Source organism: Crocodylus siamensis, chromosome 1, assembly GCF_052110815.1.
Source record: "Crocodylus siamensis isolate JL-2025a chromosome 1, ASM5211081v1, whole genome shotgun sequence".
In the NCBI taxonomy this organism is placed as follows: Eukaryota; Metazoa; Chordata; order Crocodylia; family Crocodylidae; genus Crocodylus; species Crocodylus siamensis.
This window is the reverse complement of record NC_143395.1, coordinates 148,092,182-148,098,949: the sequence shown is the minus strand read 5'-3', so window position 1 is coordinate 148,098,949 and position 6,768 is coordinate 148,092,182.

Below are 6,768 nucleotides of genomic sequence, written 5' to 3'. Positions count from 1 at the left end.
CACAGTCCCACATACAGGATGGGAGATATATATTGGTAATCTGAGGGCACATCTACACATGCAATTAGTGCTATATGGGTTTACTCTGCAGTGATTTACAGAGAAGTAAAACTTGGGCAGGTGGCTAAACATATGGCCATTTGGGAGTAGATTTGCTGCTCATGGCAGTAGCCTGTTCCTGGCTTCCTCTAGCCCTGCACCACCCCCTGCAGGTGCCAGGGAGAGCTGGAGGCTCTGGCCACAGCTGCCTACAGCCAGATGCCATCTTTAAAAGCCAGTCCTGAATGCTGGTCCCTGGCCACCTGCATTTCTGGCCTGGAGCAGGCTGCAGCGTGCTGCCACAGCCTTCTGTGACTGTCACCAGAGACTGTACCCACCATTCAATGGCTGCTACACCCCCCGACCCCAGGAGTGATAACCTATGCCCCAGGCTCTGGCTTACCATCCTTCTTACTGCACTTCACCACCACAGTGACCATCACCTGGCCCAGGTCAGTCTCAGGCCTGGCTGCTCCCCCCACCCCATGGTGTGCAGCTGTATGGCCAGGCTCACCATGGCATCTGAGGCCCCCTGCCACTGTGCTGCTGCTGCCCAGACCCCAGCAGGGACACCAACAATGGTCACCTGGATGACACCTGAATGACACCTCCATATGCTCCTGGGGCTCCAGGCCCTCTGCATGTGAGTTCACCAGGCCAGCTAGAACTGGGGGTGCACACCTGGAATAAAGATCAGTGGCTGGAGTCATTTCACATGACCCAGGCCACCTTCCAAGAGCTTCACAACCAGCTCCACCCACACCTGGAGGAGCAGGCCACCACCATGTGACTGCTCTTCCCCGCAGATACCTGGCCATAGCCCTACTCAAGCTGGCCACATCCACCAGCCTGCACCACATCAGCCACCTCTTCAGTATAGGCAAGGTGACTACTGGAGAGACCACCCTGGAGGTATGTGGCACCCTCCATTATGCTGCAGGCAAACATTGACCACTGCAATGCCTTCACCAATGTGAATACCATCTGGGCAGGCAGTACCCATAATGCCCACATCTTCCACAACTCCACCCTGCCAGCCCTGGTGGAGAGCAGGTGCTTCGCACCAAGGTAGCTAAACCTCCAGCTGGGTACAGTGGCAGTCCCACCCCTCTTCATCAGAGACCCCCACTTACCTGCTCCTCCTCTGGCTCACGTGGCCCTACACTGGCCAGCTGGACCCCCACTAGGCACACTTCAGCAGGTGCCTGAGCTAGACCTGCACACTAGTAGTGTTCCTTTAGCTGCCCGAAGAGACACTAGCACACCCTCACTGCCCACCTCAAGGTCGCAGAGGCCAGCATCCCCCAGATCATCATCACTGCCTGTGAGGCCTGGGAGGAATTCTTCTATGAGGCCTGGGTGGAGTAGGCACAGCAGGCAGATGACACCTGACACCAGGAGTGCCAGCTGCAGTGGCAGCAATAGCTTTGCCTCCCCCCTCCACCCCAAACCAGGTAATGCACACACCTGGCATCAGGGACCAGGGCGCCAAGTGTGAGACTCTCTTGAAGACCACCTCCTCCTGAAATCCCCACTGTATACCTACTGGATGGGTGGCCCTGGCCCCTGGTCCCACTGTGCACCCCCAGCACCACTCTCACTGTGGACAGTTTTCTGAAAAGCATTTTATTCCCATCCACAAACACAGACCCCGTCCTCCCTCCCTTCCCAACAACAGAGCCCTCCCTCCATCCCTCTCCCACAGAAAACCCCATCCTCTGCTCCTTCCTGAACCACAGAGCCTTTCCCCACTCCCTACAACCCACAGAGCCCTTCCACCAAGCCCTCCACCAACCACCAATCAAGCACCCTTTTCCCACCAATAAAGCACCCTCTTCCCCATGCAGACTATGTACAGTCTGCTCTGTGTGCCTTCCCAGGATGGGGGCACCTAGGAATTGAAGCCCAGGGACAGGCACACAGCACCCTAGCTTCTAGCCGCACCACCATGGGTTCACACACCATGGCAAGACCAGCGAGCAGAGGGTTAACCCAGGGATGAGAGCACCCACTGCTTTGCTGGTGCAGCCAACTCCACTTCCTGCAGCCAGTGGGCTGGGCCCACATGTGTTGCTGGCCCCACTGCAGGCAGTTTCTGCTGCATGGACCTGGGGTGAGCAGTGGGACAGGGCTTTAGTGAGGTGAGGCCAGCTGAGGCAGGGGGACCTGGCTGTTGGAGGTGCTACTGAACCTCAGCCCAACTGTGGGCTTGCAGCTGGGCAGGGGGCAGGCAGGGCTGTGGCTAGTGGCTGGGCAGCGGGCAGCATGAGGGTGACCAGCAGGGCCAGAATGGTGTTCAGCATCCAACAGTCCTGCTCTTGTGGCCTCCATTTCCCTGGCTGCCATGGTAGCCTGCCACTCCTGGGCCTCCATGTGCCTCTCCTCAAGGGTCCAGGAGCCTATCCCAGAACTCCTTGTCCACCGATCCCTTTCCCACTCATGTTTGATGTCCTTCATGCCGTAGCACCACAAATCCATCAGCCACATACAAAGGGCCCTAGCTGAGGCTGGTGGTGACTCTGAAGGCACATCCCCAGACACAGCTGGTGCTTCTCCCCTGCATGCAGGTGCTGGACCTGCAGAGTGAGGAGAAAGAGGCTGTTTGTGAGAGTTTGCAATATTTCTGGAATAACATGCGCTATACCAGGGGCTTGTGTGCTGCCCAGCCTCAGACTGGGGGTCTTGCATGCACAAGTACCCAGGGACAATGGTAAGTTGGCCAGGCAGGCCCTGGCACAGGTGGCCAGCAGCCAAGCCCCCCATCCCCATTCACTTTTCAGAAGCAAATGGACTGCTAGGTGCTTGCCACAGGCAGTCTACCTTCCCCACCCTCCTTCCCAGGCTAGGACAGGCCTAGCTCCTGGCAGCACCTGCTGCCACAGCTCCAAACCCACTTCCCACCTCTTTTCCATCTCCATTATCACCAGACCCCATGGCACCCAGGCTTTGTGTATAGACACGTAAGTCCCCCATTAGTAACACCCACTTCCCCACCACCCAACATCATTCCAGCCTCTTGATGCCTCCGTGACTGCCCTCTCTATGTCCTTCCTGCTTGGCTGTCCCCCGACTTGCATTCCCATCTGAACACCCATCCTCCAGTGCACCTAATTTAAAGTCCTCCAGCAAGTCAGCTATCTTTGAGAAAACAGTTTCTTCCCCCTCAGTATGAGATGAATGCCATCTCTTCCCAACAAGCCTCTATCCTGGAACAGGATTCATGGTCATAAAATCTGAAACCATTGCTGTGGCACCATCTCCTGAGTCTCCATTTGACCTCCTCAATACAACTGTCCTTTCAGGGGCCCTGACCCCTGACTGGGAGAACAGAAGAGAAAACCACCTGCACCCCTAACCTCTTGAGCCCAGAGCCCTGTAGTTGCTCATAACCTGCCCAGGGTTGTTGCTGGCAATACCCACATGGACGAGCAGTATGGGGTAATGGTCAGAGGGCTGGATGAGTTTTGTAATCCTCTCCATCATATCCCAGATATGAGCTCCTAGAAGGCAGTAGACCTCCCATGCGAAAGGATCTAGCCGGCAGATGGTACCCTCCATCCCCCTCAGGAGCAAGTCACCCACTTCCACCACCCTATGTCTCTTCTTCTGGACAGGAACTTGCCTCCTTTTCTCTTCTGGAGCAAGTGTCTCTGGTCCTTCCTCCACCAGTCCTTCCTCCACCAGTGGTGCAAGCATCGTACCTGTTACACAGCTGAAATACATGGTGTGGCTCTGGCCAGGGTCCCAGAGTGCAAGGATTGGGTCCAGCTGCTGCATAAAGGGCATAGACTCATGGGCAGCCCCCAACAGGTTGTTGTGGTCAATGCCACTGACCCACTATACACATAAGGCCTTGACCTTTATGCAGCACTGGTGCCCCAAATGGTCATGCCTGCATTCCCACATGCAGCCTGGCAGGCCCTCATAGACATGGGAACCCCTGCTCAGAGTAAACTGGCCCAGGACCTCAACCTCACCCCACAGCACCATGAGGTCCACTGTCTCCTCTACCCAGAAGGTAGTGTGTGCCATTATGGATGATGCCAGCCTGGATCCCTTGACAGCCCTCAGGGACTGTCCACAACAGTCCAGGTGCTTCCGGGTTTAGGCAGGTGCCTGCAACACCCAGCACAGAGGCACTGCACAGAACAGGCAGGCAGACAGTGGAGATGTGTGAGGGGCCAGCGCTGGGTTCTGGGCAGGTGGCCCAGGGCCACTGGTGTGGGACCTGGTGGCCAGAGGCTGGCTGGAGGTGGCCCAGGGCCCTGGGGTCACTGCAGCATTTTAAGGGGAAGGCTGAGGCAGGCAAAGAGCCACCCCAGCCCTGGGGCTGGTGAAGCTCAAAGGCCTGTGGCCCTAGAGCTAGCCCAAAGGTGACCCTCGGGTGGTGGGGCTGAAAGGCAACAAATTTGCTTCCAATAACTAGTGCATGTGTACATTCATGTAACAGCATGGTTAACTGAAGAATAAACTAATTGCACAGTAAGTATTTGCATGTGTAGACAATGATGCTTTACTGCACAGTCAATTAGTCTACTGCACAGTAAAGCATCTCATGTAGACATGCCCAGTGACTCGGAAAAGGAATGAGGACTCCTACTGGATAACCAATCTAACATGTGCTCACAGAGCAGTGTGATGTCTAAAAGGCAAATCAAACTTTGGCTATATAAGCAGAAGACTATTAAAAATAGGTGTTAGTCCCATAATATATGGTCATAATGAAAAATTTACTGAAAGTGTCAACTTTTGGTCATCACTCTTCAAAACAGGTTGGAAAGGAGCAGCTAAAATGATCTGAGGTCTAGAAAATCTACTTAACAATGAGAAACTAAAAAAGCTTATTGAATTTAGCAGAGAAGACTAAGACTAGGGATGGGGAGCACATCGACTGAAAAATGCAGCTTTGATCATATCAAAATTATTTATGGAGTCAAATATTCTTAACAGGGCCACCTGGATTTTTCTGGCTGTAGATTGGACAGGAATACTACATTTATAAAACTGAAGTGCCCATATTCAATAGGTCCAAAGACCTTTTCAGTATGCTAGGAAATTCGCACAAAATGTTCAGTTCTCTCCCCTATCTCATCTCCTACAACTGAGCTGGAAACATGCAGTATCAGCACATAGAGGACTCTACCTAAGGTAGATCTCTGTAGCTATTTTTGACACTATTCCATTCCATATAAATATTAAATATTCTTTGAGAGACAGGATCCCAAGTGTCCCAGCTCCCAGGTGAGTTCTTATCCATCAGCCTAGTCAGCCATTTTTTTTTACTCTTGGTCTCAATTGTTATTTAAGTATTTTATAGAGCATGGAATAGTATCAAGATGGGGGATTCAGTTCAGAATACCCTGCAATCTCTTACCTTAGAGATTGAAGAGTTTTCTCTATGACTTAGGGTAGGGATTAAAACCATTTTTCAGGCCAATCATTCCTGTTGATACTGTTCCCACTTTGTATAAAATACTTGCTAGCCACTAACTGAGAATCTCTCTAGTCTGATGTTTAATCTAGGAGGTTTGTGAGCTAGGGCATCTGGGTTGCAGTCCCTGCTCCAATGAATGTTTAATTATTTATACAAAGCAAAACAGCATCAATAGGAAGTCCTGACAACAGAATACCTCACAGCCTGATAGTCAGGGCATGTTCATGGGACATATGGTTTCAGTTCCCAGTTGATTCCTTATCTCCTAAGGCAGTGCTCTTATTCCAAATTCCTATATAAAATGAAGTGGATGCAGGGCAGGATTAACCCTTCAGTGGGCCCTAGACAAACAAAGTCATGGACCCCAAGCCCATTAAGACCCCACTGCAGTACTGCCACCTGTGGGGAGTGGGGCTTGGAGCTGCCTCTAGGAAGCAGCTACCATGGCAGTGAGGCCAACAAAGGGAAGGGGAACAGAGGTGGACAGGGCCATTCATACCATCACTGAGGACAAAAGGACTGGGGTCCTGTGCAGCTCAGGGCCCTATGCATGTGCCTAGTTTGCTGACGCACATGCCCTGAGTGGATGACTCCTCCTCCTGTAGTTTTGTGAATCTTCCCCTTCCTTTCCCTTTCATTTTTTACACACTTCACTTTAGGTCAAAGGGAATGTTTCATGTTGAATTAAACAAATGAAATTTCCCATTTCAGCATGAAAAACCTGGGGGGAAATGTATTTTAGATCAAACTTTTTAAATATTTTTTTCATTTGGCTGCTAAACAAACAAAAAAATCAATTATTTGCACAACAGTAGTTTAGAGAGGACTTGACAAGTCAATCCATTCCTACATTGGGAGATGATTTTGGATGTGTAGAACTCACTAATCTGCTACACAAATGCATAATAGGATGTAAAAGGTGGAAACTGAAACTCAAACCCTTAAAAGCATAAATACAAGTTTAGGGGTTTTTTTAATAGGGAGAGTAATTGGAACATTGTAACTTAGTGATTTGGTAGATTTTCCGTTACTTGAGGTCTTTCAGTCAAGGCTAGATGTATTTCTACAAGACAGACAATATCTCACACAGGGTTATTGACACGTCTTGGTGAGGTTTTATGGTTAACCTAATGTAAGAATTCAGACAAAATGATCTTTACTGTCCCCTTTCATGCAAAAATTTACGAATTGACAGTCATTGAAAAGTACTTCAGAAACCTGGAACTGTCTTCTGGCTGTGAAAAAGATTTCAATTTTACTTTACCTCTAAGTAACTAAAAAAGCTGCAAATTATG